This window comes from Equus asinus, chromosome 20, assembly GCF_041296235.1.
Source record: "Equus asinus isolate D_3611 breed Donkey chromosome 20, EquAss-T2T_v2, whole genome shotgun sequence".
NCBI lineage: Eukaryota > Metazoa > Chordata > Mammalia > Perissodactyla > Equidae > Equus > Equus asinus.
The window spans coordinates 78,954,675-78,972,011 of NC_091809.1; the positions used below are offsets into that span (position 1 = coordinate 78,954,675).

Consider the following 17,337-nt stretch of genomic DNA (forward strand, 5'->3'; position numbering starts at 1 on the left):
GAAGATTTAAAAGATAGATTGGACAGAGCACATGGAAACCTCCCACCCACCCCTATCCCCATCCCTGTCTTTCTGGGATGCCTCAGGAGATGTTGAAGGGGCATTCCAGCACCCCAAGTTTATAAGCTCTGTGATGCCTCTGTAATCAGAAGATGGCTAGACAGTCTCCTCAGCTTTTAAAATATCCTAGACCTTATTTCACATTGGTATGACTTTAGCACTGTCACATTTCCTCCTTCATTAAGCACTTCAGATCATAGAGATATAATGTAGTAGAAGATCAGGAAGGGAATTTTAGAAACAGATGGGAGGAAGGGAAAGGGACATTAACTGAGCATCTCCTATATGCCTAGTGCTCTCTTTCCTTTGTTCCCTCTTTTAATCCTGACCATAACTGGTGAGGTAGGTATAATTATCCATTTTACAGATGAGAAAACTGAGACTAGGTGAGGGATGATGGCTTGTATTAAGTCATACAGCTAGCAGGCTGCAGGGCTGGGATGGGAATTTCTCTAGTCTCTCCCCAAAGCCCTTGTAAGTTGCCACTGCACCAAGCTGCCTCTCCCATCATATAAAATGCCCTTCTCTTGGAAATGTGCCCGGGATCAGGAACCACACATATAAAGGACAGAAATCTCTTGGACCACGTTCGCTGCAGTTATTTTTTAAATGATTGTTATCACGACTCAGCAGCTGTTACCATGGTTTTGGGGAAGTCGTCTGAGGAAGGAGAGCCTTTCCTTGGGCATCTTGCGTGCCTGAGGAAGGAACTCAAGTTCTCGGCTCTTAATTACCTCTGGCTGTGCTGCAGCAGCAACGCGAGAGAGACTTTCCCTGGAAAAGTGTTGGGGGTGTGAGATAACATCGGGGGTAGGCAGGGAAGGAGGCCACGGGCCCCAGAGAGACCCAGGGACAGGACAAGCTGGGAGGGAGAGGGGACCAGACAGCCTATAGAGCGATGGCGGAGAAAGCCAAAGCGGGAGGGAAGGGAACAAAAGGGAAGTGGAGAGGAAGTAGAGAAAAGTCGGGACAAGGAAGGAGAAAGTTTGAGAAAGGGGGCTAGAAAGAAAGCGAGGACAGTAAAAGAGGATACAGAACAAGATACTGAAGAACTCTGAGAATTCGAGAAAGAAAAGGAAATAAAAAGGAGAGAAGATGGAGAAAGAAGCAGAGAGAAAAGAGGGAAGGGGAGAGAGGAAGTCATTGGAGAGAACAGAGAGACTGGGGTGGCCGAGAGGCGGGTGAGTGAGTGGCCCCGGAGGACGCGCATCACCTGCGTGGCGCCCCCCCGCGCCGTGGCGCGGCCCTGCTCCCAGCGCCTGTGCGCCGCGGCTCGCCCAGCCTCGTAGGATTGGCTCTCGCCTCCCATTCATGTAACCTGCGTGTGCGTGTGCGTGTGTGTGAGTGTGTGTGTGTGTGTGTCTCTCCCTCGCCCTCTCTGTCTGTGTGTAAGAGACCGAGGGTGGGGGACGGAGGCAGGCAGGCGAGCAGGCAGGGAGGGGAAGAAGAGGAGGGAAGCTATTAAACACACACACACACACACGCGCGCGCGCGCACACACCCGCCCCAACCCCCCAGAAGCCTCGGGATTGCAGCTGTTTCATGTGGGGCAGCAGTGCTGGCAGGGACGCCGGCCGGGAGCGGCCGAGAGCGGGAGCCGGGCGTGCGCGCGCGGCTGGAGTCTCTCTGGGGCTCGGCTCCCTGCGGGAGCTATTGTTGGTCTCGCTGGAGCTGAGCGCGGAGCCGGGACCTGCTCCTTCCCGGGCACCCTGCTTGGGCTCGCGGAGCCGAGGAGCCGCGCCGCCGAGAGCGAGAGGAGCCACCGGCGGGGCGCCTTTCCTCCCTGCCGCCGTCCTCCCTGCTTCCCTGGCGGTGGCAGCCTGCAGCCACGGTAAGACGGCGTGATCGGCTCTACGGAAAAGCGCCTTGGGGACCGCGGCGGCTCCTCGCCGTCTCTCTCGCACCTCTGCGCTCTCACTGTGGCAGGGTCGGGGCAGCTCGCGCGGATGTCCAGGTCTCCGGGAGACGCTCGTCTGCACCCCCCCACCCCGCCCCGCCCGCGACGAGGAAGGAAGAGAGGGAGGCTGGGGAGCGGGTTGCCGGCGAGGCAGTCTGGAGACCCGAGCTTCTGCCGCCGCAGCCCCCGGAGCCCGCCGCGGACTGGAGCCCGGGAGCAAGGGCTGGGGGAAAGCAGGGAGGTGGGCGCGGGCCCGGGACTCGGGACAGCGGGTGGGAGGGAGGCGGCGCGCCCCAGGTTCGTCTGCCTCGCCCGGATCCCCTTCCCTGCCCCGGCCTCAGCGCCCGCAGCCCCTCTCCAGACTCGCCCGCCCCAGGGCCCCGGCGGGCGCTGAAGGAGCCCGCGAGGCGGCGCCGGGCTCCGGTGGCTGCAGCCTGCCCTGCGGGGCGAGCGCCGGCTGCAGCGCCCCGCGCGCGTCGCGGTTGGAGCGGAGAACTGGGAGACGCGACCTCAGCCCCGCGCCCTCTACAGCCCGCGCGGCGCTCGCCTCTCCTCGCCCGCCGCCCTGCAGCGGTGTGGACGGTCCCTTCGAAGCGCGTTGAGGCTGCAGCCACCGGGTGGACGCTCGGAGCGCTCCTGGGTGTGTGTGACTACTCGCACCCCTGGCTTCGGCAAATGTGCTCTGGGTTGAAATGCGATCACCGAGCTCCTTAGTCATTTTCCTCTCGATTTAAAAATGCAGCCTTTATATTGGAGGAGCAGACGGGAAGGTGGTGTCGCGGAGTGTGTGTGTGTGTGTGTGTGTTCACACAACCAGGGAATATACAGCCAACTACTGGGGGCGAGAAGAGGTTCAACTGGTGAGTCCTCCTTGGGGAGCAGTAGGGTAGGCTTCGCTGGCCCCTGCCCGCCCCTTCTCTGCCCTGCCCCCGCCTAGGCGATGTTGGAAAGTACTGGAAATTCAACTGCGTGGTCTCTAACTTTGGAAATTGGCTCCCCTTTCAGGGAGAGACTTTAAGGCGATGTGTGCACCCTGGTCCATGTGGACGGGGGATATTATTACTCAGTTGGGTGCTCAGTCCTCTTGCGCCAATCCCCCGCCGGGTTCCTAACCCCCTCCCACCCTCTGGCCCTCCGGCTCTGGCGAGAAGGTTTGTAGAGATGCGGTTATCCTCAAGCCGCCAATGCAGCGAAAGGGCCGCAGAGAGGCAGCCTGGGCTTTGCCGTATCCTGCGTGCACTCTTGCTGTTTGACGAGCCCACGAGATCGCCTTGCTGCTTTGTGGAAGGCGGCGGCGGGGCGCGCTCGGGATTCGAGCGCCCAGGCGAGAGGGTGCCCATGTGCTCAGCTGTGAGGCCGCGCACGCAGAGAGATCTGCCGATCGGCATCGCGGGCAGTTATATAAACTGCCTCGGTGATTACCCAGAACCGTGATGCGAGCGCCCGGTTCGCGAAAGATAAGCCTGAAAGTTTGCCTGCTGGGAGACTGTAAGTACTGGGCGCTCCTACCCGGGGACCGATCGGAGGGCAGGGAGACGCCTTACAACACAGGGCCCACTTCTGCCATGGGCGTTGGGGGCTGGTGCTGCTGTCCCCCAAGAGCTGGTTATGGAGGCAGGGACTAGGGTAGAGGATCCGAGGTTGATCAGAGAGAAAAAGCCGGTCAGAACTCGGGGTCCATTGAGTCCTCAGAGCCCGATGCTCCCCTCGCGGGTGTTGGGGGGCCTTTTAGGGAACGTTGTTTTAGAAAACTGACTTTGTGTCCTGGGGAACCCCCAAGCCCCGCTTCTGTGCCCCTTCAAGCGCCCCCTCCCCACCTTTCACACCCAGTGCCCTTCACGTGTTTAGGAACCTGCCCGCAATGCCTGGTCCCCCTTGGAGATGCCAAGCATCCCAGCCATCCAGGCCCACTCTGGCGGGAAGGAGACGGCTGGCCTCTGCCAGGGTTGACCACCATTATGGACCTAGTCCTGGTTTCCTGGGCTAGCCCGGCGCTAATGGGGATGGGATGGGGATGAGTGTCGAGCATGGCTTCCGTCCCCTCGCTTTTCTCCTACGAGGACGTTAGTTTGCTTCTGTTGCGTTTATTCTCATCTCGCTGCTTCCCCTCGCCGCCGCAGCCTGTAGCACGTTGATGGGCTTAGAGAAACCACAGTAGTAGAGTGTTTTGAAATCTTGTTTTTCGCCTGTAGAAGGATAAGCCTCCCCAGACCTGACAGAGCCATGCGGAACGCTGAAGTCTGGGCCACCGTGGCCCTGAACTTCCTCCCCCCGCAGTCAGGAGTGGTGCTGTGCCTGGGTGGGGAGGGTTTTGTTTTTGCCACATTCCATCGTCCTGAAACCCCGCATCCCCTCCCCCTGAAATCCCTGGTCTGTCTGAGTGTGTTCCGCGGTATAAAATGAATCCTCCCTCTCCCAGACCTGTGGGGCCCTTCGGATTTCCTGCCGCTGCCATGATCCTTAACAATGCGATTGCAGAGCTCGTGCTCGGCGGGGAAAAATCTCCAGGTGCCGGTCGGCCGCGCCTTGACCTTGCTGCAGGCGCCTTTAACCCGGCTGCCTGGGGGGCTCCGGAAGGGTCCTGGAAGGAGGAGGGAGCCCAGGAGGGGCTGGGTTCGCTCCCGGGGCAGGGCGGGAATCCGGGTCGCGGCGGGGCGACCGCGGGGAGGGGACGGGGCTCGGCGACAACCTGTTTCCCGGCGCGCAGGGGCGGCGCACTCCGGCTCCCCTGCCTCGGGGCTGGCCCGGCGCAGCCCTCCTCGCCGCCGGCCTCTGGCCGCCTCGCGGGGGCCGGGGTCGGCTGCGTGGGCCGAGGCCGCCTCGCGCTCCCTGCCGGCGCCGGCAGGCTTCCCAGGCTTTGGGCTCCGGGGTGGGCAGAGCCGCAGTCCGCGCGAGCGGGGCCGCCGGGGGCGGGGCCTGCGCGGGAAACCCGAGCCGAGACCGCCGCGCTCCGGGCGGGTTTCCAGCCCCTAGGGCGGTGCGGCACGGGGTCCCGGACGCGCCTCCCTCCCCTCTCCCCGCCTGGCTCCCCATCCTCGGGACCCCTGGCGCGTTCCGGGGGCCCTGCCGCTCAGCTTTGCCCGGGAGCTCTCCTCGCCAAAGTTATGAGGGATGTTTTCACAGGTGGTGGCTGTGGAAGCAAGTTTGTGTGTGTATGTGTGTGGCTGGGGAGGAGAGTTGTGCGGCGAGGCCTGACATCGCACAAAGCGGGATTCTCCTCTTTGTAGGCGTTACAGGGAATAAGAAAGATTCAGTTTTCTCTGGTGACAGTGATGATGGCAAGTCCTTCCGCCTAGTGGAAATGGACCAGTCGGAGCTGATTTCCTGGGGTGAAAGTGCCTCTCTGAGGTGCCTCGCGTGCAGTAGGTCCTTGTGAGTGTTTGGGGAATTGAACACCCAAGGTTCTTCAGGCAAGTCTTAGGATTTAGATGTTCGCATAGTGTTAGAGGGCTAGTTCAGGACAGGGTTTATTCCCAGCGTGCGTCTTTAAGTGAGAGAGGGCAGGGTGCTGGCGGGCACGTGAATGGGCCATCTTCTCGGGTGGGAAGTTGTCAAGGATGGAGAGGTTTGGTTTTCAAGGGAGATTTCTCTGATTTACCTGCCAGCATCTCATTCTCATCAGGCTCTCTCTTTGGGGATGGGAGTAGAATGGGGGCAATAAGCCGAAAGAAACACCCTAGTGGACTGAGGAGGAGGAAGGGTCAGCCTTGCTCAGTGCCGGGCCCCAGGGGGGCATAAGTAGGGCTCAGCCTAAAGAAGAACCTCAGAAGACAGTTCCACAGCGAATAGAATGATCTGAAATATGAGGTAGTGAGCTCCCCACAAAACAGGTGTTGCAATAGAAGACGGGGTATTTTAGTAGTGGGCGATTTGGATCTCCAAAAGACCCCATTGTATGTGGTACAATCTCCTCAGCCCTTTGTAGTTCTGTGGGAGTAAGTTGATGGGATGTGACTTTAACCCCTTAATTTACTGGGTGGGAATCATGGCTATATGGCCTTAGGCAAGTTACCTTTGGAACTTCAGTTCTCTGGCCTGTAAAATGGAAACATTGTCTAGTTTACAACACTGTAAGGATTAATGTCCATAAAACCTCTGACACACTGCAGGCCATGCACAGATGATCATCCTCCTCCACCTCCTTCATCCCTTTGCAACTCTGTGCATTTGTTGGGTGGGGGTTGGGCAGGGAAATCAACAGCCCCGAAAGAATTAGCAACATTGCATCCACAGTCTACTTAAAACCAGCTCGAATGCTTGAAACAAAAATATCTTCTCTTTTCTTAGAAAAGTCATTTCCAGTTTTGTTAGAATTTCTCCCTCATTGGGTCCTTTTTTTCTGACAGAATTACATCCTCGTGCAGATTGGCGTGTTACATAACCTGATTTTTCCAGATCAAAAGTTACAAATATGGGAAAGGGTGATTTGGAATTTAAGATAAAGATTGTTGGGCAACTCAAGCAAGGGACTCAACTTAAGATGCCCACTCACACTCCTTAACTGTCTTCTGGGTCGAAGGACGGTGAGATTGAATAAGCGCGTGGTAGACATCCTCCCCTGGGTACTCAGCTGCCTGTGGGGTTCTAATGAACAGCTACTCTGCCTGGGCTCCAAGCCCCCTGCTCTTCCCGTCCCAGTGCATCCTCCCACATCCATAAATCTAAAAAGTGAAACAAAAGAACAATGGGATTTAAATCACGTCCTTGCAGATTTGATTCCAAGAGCCTACCAGAGTGAGTCAACATCAATTCCAGATCTAAGGGGCCGATTCTTACCTGCCTTCTTACGAAGTCCATCAGCCTGGCTTATTGTAACTGAAAGCTGAATCACTCCATCTTTGCTTTGTGCTGACAGACTGCTATGGGGGCCACCTTGAAAGTAACACATGCCCCAGTTCCCAGGGCACAAGCATACATGGATCTCTGAACTTATAAATTTCCCATAAGGAAAGCTTCTAATGAAACAGTATAAATGTAGTTGCTTAGTCCTCTGTGGGTTATATATATATTGCTTTGTCACAGTTCTTTTTCCTAGCTTTTATTGACTTTATTCTAATTACCAATGTAATATATGTTCACTCTAGCAAAGTAAGGCAGTATAGAGAAAAGCAAAAAGAAAATAAGTTTCACCATGTTTGGAGTTATACCTTGTGACCTTATGAATGTAGAAAAAAAAGAGATCACAGTTATAATATTTTTGAATGTTTGTTTTCATTTAATGACACATCTTTCCATGTTATGATTTCCCCCCTGTGGCAGCATTTTTAATGGCTACATGGAACCCCAATGTTTTAATATGGCATAATTTGTTTATAGAGTACCCACATTTTGACTTTTTGTTTTAGTTTTTTATTATTATAACAAAGCTGCAGTAACTATCCTTGGACACACTGTGAAATTTTAGTATTTCCTTAGGATGAGTTCCTAGAAAGTACGATTGCAGGGTTGAAGGCATATGCCACTCTAAGACTTCTGTGACACGGGAGAAGCAATAGGGTCCACCGAACTTTCTACTTTATCTTTTTAACCAGAATATGGCAGTCTACTTTGCAGTCCCTTAAAGGCTTGGGAGGCTAGGTAGAGGCAGATAGGGTGACAATCAAACCTCAAGCAGAGGATTTGCATACCTTTGAGCTGTTCTGCTAAACTCACAGGCAAATCCTTTTTCTAAGAACATTTTTCTTCCCTGGCTGTCTTTGAATCATCACTCTCTGTAGCGCTTCAGCCAGCAATGGAGTTGAAATATGTAAATCTGCTCCTCTGTATTGTAGGTGGGGCTGGCTCCGTGGTGTGACAAACAGGTCCTCAGAGAAGTGTATGTGTCCTTAGCATTGGCTGAGGCAGTGGGTTCCCCCCTCCCCTCCTTTTCCTTTTTCTTTGGTGCAGAGGCTTTAGAATGGCCGCTGCCCAGGAAATCTTACAAAGGAAACAGTTGAAACTACCGGACAGCAAGTTTATCCCCACCTGCTACATGGCATTTTACTGGGAAAATCAGCCCAACTGTCTCTCTTCGTGGTCCCCAGGCACAATAAAAGAATAAATTAACATGTCTACATGCTCTTTCCAAAGTGGACCTAGTTGGGCATCTCGTCCCCTCCTTGCTGGGGCCAGTTCAATCAGAGGGTGGATTTGCCAGTCTTGCTCTTTCACGTGTCTGATTTCTGTGACCCAGAAAAGATTTGTTCCCTGTGGTTAGATGACTCGTCGTCGAACAAAGAATTCAGTGGAGCCAGTCGGGGGAGTTCACTGCTCCCATTTCCAAGGTGTCCCCATGCTCAGCAGGAGACATCAGGAGTTCCTTTAGATCCAATGGAGAGGTCACCTCAGGGTTGTTCCGTGGTGTGGTCACCATAGAGGAAACCCGCTCTGCTGGTGGCCTCCTCTGAATTCTGACAAGTGTTTGCATGCTGCCTTTGATACTGACATGACTCCAGTTTCACCAGGGAAGGTGCCGGAATGTTTTTGTCCTTTGTTAAGTTCTGAACATCAAATCAGGGCTTTTCTTTCATTTGGAAAACAAAAAGGAAACAGGGTAGAAATGCAGCGGGAGCTCCAGGGCAGCTGTGCGGTGTCCGCTCCTCACTGTCCCCTAGAGCCTTGTGTGGGCTCTTGGGGCAGGAGCCCTGTAGCCTGGGCCCACGGTGGAAAAGGTATCAGATGCAATTGATCAGTCATTATAATCCTTAAGAACATTAGGTTTTAAGAATGTTTTTGTCTTAAAGAGATGCTTTTCTTGCTGTGGAATGATTGTTGATTTCTAAGAGTCTGGTCTTTGAACTCCTTGAAGGTCAAGCAAAAGAGTTGCAGCTAATACATCATGGCTTTGGGTAAAACACTGGTCTATTCTTGGAAGCAGTTCCCCTTTCTATAAAATTCAGTTGAGAGAGGAGAGTGGATTTGATGTTTTGTAAGGTCATGCTTCTCGAGTGTTCATATGCACGCACATCACCCAAGAGTCTTGTTAAGGTGCAGGTTCTGATTCTGTAGGTCTGGAGTGGGGTCCAGGAATCTGCATTTCTGACAAGCACCCGGGTGAGGGCATGCTGCGGGTCCATGGTCCATGCTTGGAGTAGCAAGGTTTCAAGCTACTTCCTACTCTGATCTTATTTCAGAAAGCAATAATAATGACCACCAGATGTCAAGAGGAGCTGTCTTATATTTGTAGATTGGCACTACCCCTTCCTTTTAGGTTTTGAGAACTGGCATCTTCCCTCTGGCAGACAGAGTGCTGATGGACGTGGTCAATCCTCTCATCCGTTGGATGTGGCGGAGGTGAAAGAATGGGGCAGGAGCAAAACAAACACGTACTGAGTACCACCGCTGTGTCAAGTACCTGCTGTTATCCCATGTTCTATATGAGGAAACTGAGGCTCAGTCAGGCAAGCCATTTGCCCAGGGTCACACCTGGGACTAGCATTTGATCATAGGCCTCTCTGGCTCCTAAACCCTTGTTTTTCCTAGAATGACAAATTTGTAACTTTCTAGAATGCCACATAATTAAAACTGAGTGTTTAGCAAAGCGTTTCCCTTTAGAGGTCCTTTTCCTGGGCCTACTTTGAGAGCAAATCAAGACATTTAAAAATTTGCGTCATTATCATGCAAGCAATTAAAGTGCTTAAGAGCTTAAAAGCAATTTGTTCAAGTTGGTTAAATATCCACCCTCCCCAATCTTGTTTGTATTATTAATTTACTCATAAACTGTGACATTGAAACTATTGCGAAGGTAAATTTCAGTGTCTTCTGATTGGTGGAACCTTTCAAATGAAAGGAGTTTGCGTTGATGAGATCCACAGTGGAAGGATCCAGCTCTGGAGGAGTCAGAGAAACCAGCCTTTTACTAAATAAACCCAGCCCTGCTTTACCCTCTGCCTGAGAATTGGTCGTTTAAATGTTTTATTAACATGCAATTATTCTGAGAACCAGTCAACAATGCAGCTCTTTGCCAACGAACATTAATTAGCTGATCTTCACATCACCTCCACGTGGCAGATAAGTAGCATTAACCCCGCATTTGAGAGAACAAATGGACCTGGAGATGAGGGTGGAAGAGGCAAACTCTTGACCTGCAGGAAGTATGGTAGAGGTAAGTGGAATTAGGAGATTCCATGAATTTGTCACTTAAATATTTATTGGGTGATGTGCTAGATATTCTAGAGCTGTGCAGTGCAGGGCGGTCGTCACTAGTCAAAATGTAAATTAAACTTAATTGAAATTAAATACAATTAATAATTCATTTCCTCAGTTGCACTAGCCAGATTTCAAGTGCCAAATAGAGGATGGTGGCTACTCTATCAGATGGTGCAGATGTGGAACATTTCTATCATTGCTGAAGGATAGCGTTGGACAGTGTTGGTCTAGAAGCTTGGGATAATCCAAGACTAATGCATAGATCCCCACCCTTGTGGCACTCTCATGTAAAATTTCTTAAAACAATAGCTGATGTGTGACAACCACTACTTAACCCAAGCTCTGGCTGAGTACGTTGGGTAGTAGTTAGGGACCCAGCTCCTGGAGCTAATGACTTGAGTTCAAATCTTGGTTCAGCCATACACTGGGTTATATGACTGGAGGTAGGTTTTTAAACACGGTGTGTCTTTGCAGACTCATGCCACCATTTTTTATTTCCCTTATTTAGCCTAGATTATTTCTAAGACAGTGTTGGATTCTGAACAGGGTACTGGGAAACAGGTATTCTCCTTCTCTGCTGGTGGAAATGCAAATTAATACCTCCTTTTAGGAAAGCAATTTGGCAATAACTCTCAGTAGTCCTAGGAACACTTATTCCCTTTAGTCCAGTATTCCAATTCCAGGAATCTAGCCAAAGAAAATAATCAGAGATGGGCAGAAAAGATTTAAGAATGAAAAAATGTTCATTGCAGTGTTATTTATAATAGTGAAAACAAAAGATAAACAATTGGATTGGACAAGTAGAGCAGAGACAAACAGTGGGATGTTATACAAAGACTAAATGTTGTTTTTTGAAAATGTGTTTTTGTGACATGGGAAAATGCCACCATAAAATTTATTTTTAAAAAGTCCTGAATGCTGTACTATTAAACCCCAAATATATTTTTCACAGCAGGTATTTGTTGAAGGAGGACTAAAAAGAAATAGACAAAGTATTAAAAGTAGTAACCTGTGAATTAATAGAATTTTTGATGGTTTTGAGAGAATCACTGTAGCTTTTTCCTCTAAGTTTTGTGTTTTATTTTGTTTTACCTTTTTTATTTTATCTTTTTAACTGCACTAACCTAAAGAGGTTGGCAAGTGCGCACCCTGCTGCGGCTTCTATGTCCTCTGCTGTGCTCCGTGGGCAGGACTCCCAGCTGCCCCTGATTTGCCCTTTCTAGCAATCTTGGAATTTCTAGTTTATCCAACCGAGTGTTCGTCGACCTTGAAGGTCAGGACGTACTTCCTGATGTCCAACCTTCATTCCTCCTTATGCCCGTGTGAGCCAGTTTCTACATGTACTCAGGTGATTCAGATTGAGCAGTGTGACTATGGGAAGAACATTAGCTTTGGAGCCTGAAAGAACTGGGTTCAGATCCTGACCCTCACCTCCTCGCTGTGAGACCTTGGGCAGCCCTCTGTGCCTCGATGGCCTCATCTATAAAATCGGGAAGGCAATAGATCCATCTCATATCACATGGCTGTGAGGATTAAGTGTTCACGTCAGGAGAACATCTGGCACATACAGGTAAATAAAGATGCAAATGATTTCAGGGTCTGGTGCATGGCGCCTTCTAGAACGTAAGCTCATTTATTCCCCAGGATGCTCTCTGGAGATTGGCAGGATCCCCACTTTCCACATGAAGGAGTGGGGCCTCCAGTGGTTGCAGGATGCAGCCCTTGTCACACAGATTTGTGAATGACAAAGCTGGGACTGAACCAATGTCTGGCGAACGTTGCGCCTTATGCCTTCTCTGGAACAGGCTTGCGAGCTGTATTGCTGCCTGGACCATTTTCCTTTGTTTATTGGTTTCCCTGGGACGCACTTCATCCTAATGCTGTGTAAACCCCTCAACGGTTCCCAGCCGTGCACTCGTCCCTCACAAGGAATAAATAAAGCGGACATTCCTTTTATGCAGGTTGAATGATTATAACAAAAACTCTCCTAACTGAAAAGTAGCCCTGAACTGCCGAGTGGCAGGGGCAGGGATGCTTGGCCAGAATCATTCTCTGGGGAGTATCCAGGACCCTGTGGTCCAGCTCACTTTTGCCACCTTGAAAGATCTCCTTCCACGCTTCACCTCTTGGCAGCTTGAAAGAGGCACTGAGTTTGTGGACAGCCCCAACTCCCAGTGCTAACACTTTGTTTCTATGGGACCTTGCGCCAGTCACTTCATGTCCCCATGTCTTAGTTTCCTTATCCATAAAATGGGGATCGTAACCAGTATTTCGTAGGGTTGTTGGGAGGGTTACATGGAAGAATGTTTGTGACAGTTTTGTGAATCCTTGTCATTGTTGAATCAGCATCATTATTTCCAGAGCCTTAAAAGTAACCTATTGAGGGACAGCTAAGTCAGGGGTTCCTTTTTCTCCACTATGGATGGTTCTCCCATATACTTCAGTTAAGCGCTTTCTAAGGCCATGAGAGACAGTGGAAAAAGCCAATGAATTTTGGGTTGAATTCTCAGCTTTGTCACCTGGCACCTGTATGAATTCCAGCAAATTACTTAGACTCTCTGAGCTTCCATCATTTTTTCATTTATAAAATGGAAAATAGACGTGTCTCTCTCATGGGGTTGGTGTGGGATTCGTGAAGTAACTTGTACAGTGCCTAACAGGCAGTGTCTTCTGTGTGGATGGTATCTCTTGGCATTGCTACTTTTTCTGTTATCTTCTCGCCCACTCAGCTCCTGGTCCTCTGATTCTTGCTTCCAGAGCCTTGACTGAGCTGTCATCACAGTTCAGTGGTGGACAGAGATGTGGAGCGGGGCTGGCAGGGTCTGAAAGAGCCTGTTCCAGGTTTTTGCAGGTCAGGTTCTGAGAGTACTCTGGCGTCCCTGCTTTCTGAAAATGGTGGTGCCTGTAGAAATGGAAAAAGCAAAGAGCTCTGGATTTAGACCTGGAGAGCCTGATTCTGATTCCAGCTCTGTCCCTTTGCCCCAGGTTAGTCATAATAATTCTCTGTTTCTCTGAGCTGGTGTCAGGTGCTAGATTTTGAGTTTCAGCACAGTGCCCAACGCAGTGGATCCCAGCCTGACCATGCTAATTAGAATCACCTGGGAGCTCCTACCAGAGACCAGTGCCCCAGTCCCACCCCAGAGCGCCCTACAATGGCTCTGGCTGGGACCCAGGCATCAGAGCTCTCTAAAGCACCCCAGGTGATGCTGAGGTGCAGCCAGGACTGAGAAATGGTGCATAGGGTAGAGCCTCATTAAATCTTCATCCTCTGCTTTCTTCAAAGAAATGTAAAGGGGTCCCATATTGAGTAATTCATGTGTGAGGTGGGTGACCTAATATATTTGAGCTATAGGACTACAGATATGGTAATCAAGGCTTCTTTCTCATCCCTTCCCTGCCTTCTGGCAAACTGGGGCATCCGGGTCAGGAAAGTGGCCTTCTCACTCAGCCTGTCCCCTCCTCGTTCGTTCGTTCTATCACAGATGCATTCAGAGAGCTGGAAAAGGCCTCGCCCTTGCCTGGAAATGCCGTGATATTCCTTTGACCTGGTTTTGTTCCCTTTATGTTCACTTCTGGGCAGAGGCCTATTAACCATTCATGCACAACCCTCTACCCAGCCAGCGGGAACTCAGGATTCCCCGGATCAAAGAGGGAGTGCCTGATCTCTGTGGGCTCCCTGTGAAAGGCTTGCCAGATGGTAGCAGCTCTCCAGGGTTGGTGCCAGAGACTTGACATTGCCAGAGGGCCTGGAGGCTCTGCACTTCTGGATGGTTTGGGTGATTTTACATCTTTTAGATAATGAATATTTGCTTGAGAAATCCTTCTACTTGAGATCATCTCAAACCCACCCCAAACTGAGAAAACACGTTGTGTCATGAAGACAGCTTTTTCAACTTAATGTGCAAGGGCACCTCCTGGGGACTTGTGAAAATTCAGGTTCTGATTCAGTCCACTGGAGAGTGGGCCGGAGATTCTGCATTTCTAACAAGCCCCCAGGAGAGGCTGATGCTACTGATTCAAGGCCTACAGGTTCTAAAACCTAGATCTTCCTTCCTGCGTCTGCTTTCTCCTCCTCCTCGTCTCCCCAAGTTCAGGAGTACAAGATATGGAGTGTCATAGAGCGAATGGAGTCGGTCAGTTCTGTGCATCTCTTTGTCAGTATTGTCATGGCCTCGGTGGCAGCTGCAGTGTGACAGCAGACATAGTAAATAGTGGCCATTATCATATTCCCCAGAAAGACTCCACTTCCAGGTATTATGTTGTATTCTCCAGGCTTCTTTCATATCCTCAAACTCATTAGGCATCATGGCACATTGTGGAATAGGTAGGGATTTTTATTACTAGGATAAGTATTATGAAAATTTTATAACATTTATCATGTTTTTATTTGACTTTTTTTTTTTTTCGGATGAGCCCAATAGTACATGTAAACAATGGAAAATTTAGAAAACCGAAAATAACCCAGAGAACAAATGAAAACAACCCATAATCCTGCCACATACGGGTAGTTCCCCCTAACAGTTTGGTTTTACCTCCAGTATTGTTTCTCTGTACAATCCTACTCTCCCCCTCACGGCCCCCCCATTTGGAACAGATTGCACACGTTGCTTGTAACCTTAATATATCATGATCATTTCCCCATGCCATTAAATTTTCTCTCCAACGTGACTTTTGATAGCTATGTAGTATTCCATCATAAGGATATATCATTATTTGTTTAGCCAATTTTCTATTGTTGTTTTCAGTTTTAAACCGCTGTAAATAAGGCTGAGATCAAAATTTTTGTGTATTCATCAACTTATTTCCTTCAGCCCGATTTCTTTACTTGAAATTGCTAGGTCAAAGATTATGCAGCTTTTGAGGCCTTTGGATATATTGAAGGATTGGGTCAAGGTGAAGTTCTCGCCAGTCTGGCAGGAGTTCGATCAGGCAGGTTGTCATCATTCCCATTTGATATGGGGAGCTGTCACTCACCAGGAGTACCAGGGTCCCACTGGAGAGGCCCAGAGCAGATGTCCCCTCACTGGGTGCCCCTGCTCCTGGCGGGTGTGTGTTGAACTGCATCATGCTAGCTGAGATGCTCATCAGGGTTGACCTAGAGTAGGTCTGACCTAGACCACATTGACTTCCTGGGCCTGGGAAGGTGTCTATATTTTTAAGGAAAGAGGGGAATGGGGAAGAAAGGTACTATGTTAGTGTCTCCCAAACTTTAGGCTTATAATCAAAATGTATGCAGCTCCTGACCACTTCTCACCATCTGCATTTCTCCCACCCCAGTGGAAGCCCCCATCTTGCCTCACCTGGGTGACTGCAGTCACGTCCCTCACTGGGCTCCCTGCCTCTGCCTCTGCCTTTGCCCTTTGCAGGTTATTCACAACACAGCAGCCAGTGTGATCCTCTTAAGACGTAAATCAGAACACGTCACTCCCCCGTTCAGAACTCTGTAATGGCTCCCCATTTGCCTCCGAGTAAAGGTTATAGTCTTTACAGACCTGCAAAGCTCTCCTCCCTCGCCAGGTCTCCCCTGCATGGCCGACCTCTCCTCCTGCCCTTGGTCCCTCACCTCCCGTGCTTTGTTGGAACATGTCAGGCCCTCTCCTGCCTCAGGACTCTTCCCTCTGCCTGGAATGTTCTTCCCCTGGACATCTACATGGCTAGCTGCCCACCTCCAAGTCTTTGCTCCAATGTCCCCTTCTCAACAAGGCCCACCCTGACAATCTGATTGCATTGGTAAACCCACTTCCCCGCTCCCAGGGCTCTACCTCTCTTACCCTGCTGTCCGTTTTCTTCTTTCCATGGTATTAAATACTGTGGTTTATGATTTTAATAAGATCACGCTGGCTGCTGTGTTAAGAATAACCTGGGGTAGGGGGGAGGTGTCAAGGGCAGAACATGCTCTGTAATTTACTTCTTTGTTATGCTTATTGACTATGGAAATAAATAAAGACCACCCAAATGAGAACAAGCCAGAGGCTGTTTATTCAGAAATTGCTAACACAAGGGAGTCAGCCACCATCCTCGCCTTTGGTGTGACTCAGAGGCAGGCAGGGAGCTGGGAAAGCGTCATGGTGGAGGCAGGGACCGAGTTAGGGCTGCTTTGATTGGAAGTGGTTGGCACGAGGAAGCTGGAGGCGGGCTGACTAGAAGCGAGCATTTTCTGTGATTGGTTTGGGCAGCATATTTGGCTCGCTCTCATTGGTCTTGAGGTGGAAGTCAGGGCAAAAATTAGGAAAGCTGGCAGGTTGTTGACCAAGTCCTTACCACTTGGGGCTGGTTGCTGCAGAGGTCCAGGGTCAGAGTTCTGTTTTCATATGTGGTCTGAGTGTTGTTCATTCGTCTCTTTAGTCTCTCATGACTATTGTGAATCTCCATGGGCAGCCATCTTTGTCTTTTGTTCACTGAGGTCACCCCAGTGCCTTGAAGAGTGCCTGCCAAGAAGAGGCTCTTAATCTTTGTTGAGTTGCGTACCATATTTGGCCTACATTTCCTCATTTAGTCCTCACCACAAGCTGAGGTCTTCTTTTCCCATTTTCTGGAGGTGGAAAGGGGGCTCCTAGGAGTTAGAGTTCTTGCCCAAGGACCCCCACCAGTGAGTCAGGGAGCCAGGGTTCCTCCACAAATCCACTGACCATAAAGCAAACGTCTCTCCCCAGGAGTGGTTTACAGTTAGTTCCCAGGAAATGGCCTGTGGGGAACTTGCTCAGTCCATTTGGTGGTAGGAGCAAAATATGCACCATCTTCAGATGTCTCTGAATTTTCAGCCGAAACTTTTAATAGGAGATGTTTAGCCTCTCCTGACACCTGCCTGCACTGATGAATGACTCCTAATAGCAAGAATTAATTTGGGTTCCTAGAAGGAGAATTTCCCTTCATAACCTCCCACTGAAGCTAGGAAATAGGGTGGGAAATTCACTCTGCACTGGAGTTTGGGTGGTGGTGTCAGGCATCAGGCCAGGTTTCTAAGGTCCCCACATTCAGCTGTGTGTGTGTGTGTGTCTACCTCTAATTTAAAGCACATTCTTGGAACTTTTCAAGTTAAAGTGTTGCCATGGTAACTCTCATGGTTGTCATTTCTTGATTTGTAGTTGTCACCCTCTCAGTTTCCCATCCCCTTAATGATCTTGGAATTAAATTCACTTGTTGAGAAGTGGACCCCAGAGACAGGCAGGCAGAGGCCAAAGAGAGGATGTGGGAGGGGAAAGCCAGCGGATGTCACAGAACTCACACCAGAGGGGCAAGCCAGGTCCACGTGA

At 50.3% G+C, this 17,337-nt stretch overlaps 1 protein-coding gene across 8 annotated transcripts in view; it reads left to right on the forward strand.

Moving 5' to 3' along the window:
- Positions 1-1,444: 1,444 nt before the first annotated feature.
- The window catches only part of TENM4 (teneurin transmembrane protein 4), a 728,135-nt gene continuing 712,242 nt past the window's right edge, over positions 1,445-17,337 (forward strand). For 6 of the 8 annotated variants that reach the window (XM_070490574.1, XM_070490568.1, XM_070490572.1 and 3 more), the window contains exon 1: positions 1,445-1,891. The gene's annotated coding sequence lies outside the window, so the exon portion shown is untranslated. Of the gene's footprint in view, positions 1,892-2,639; positions 3,446-17,337 lie in introns of those variants that run through there. The other 2 variants (XM_070490570.1, XM_070490569.1) reach the window with 1 other exon arrangement.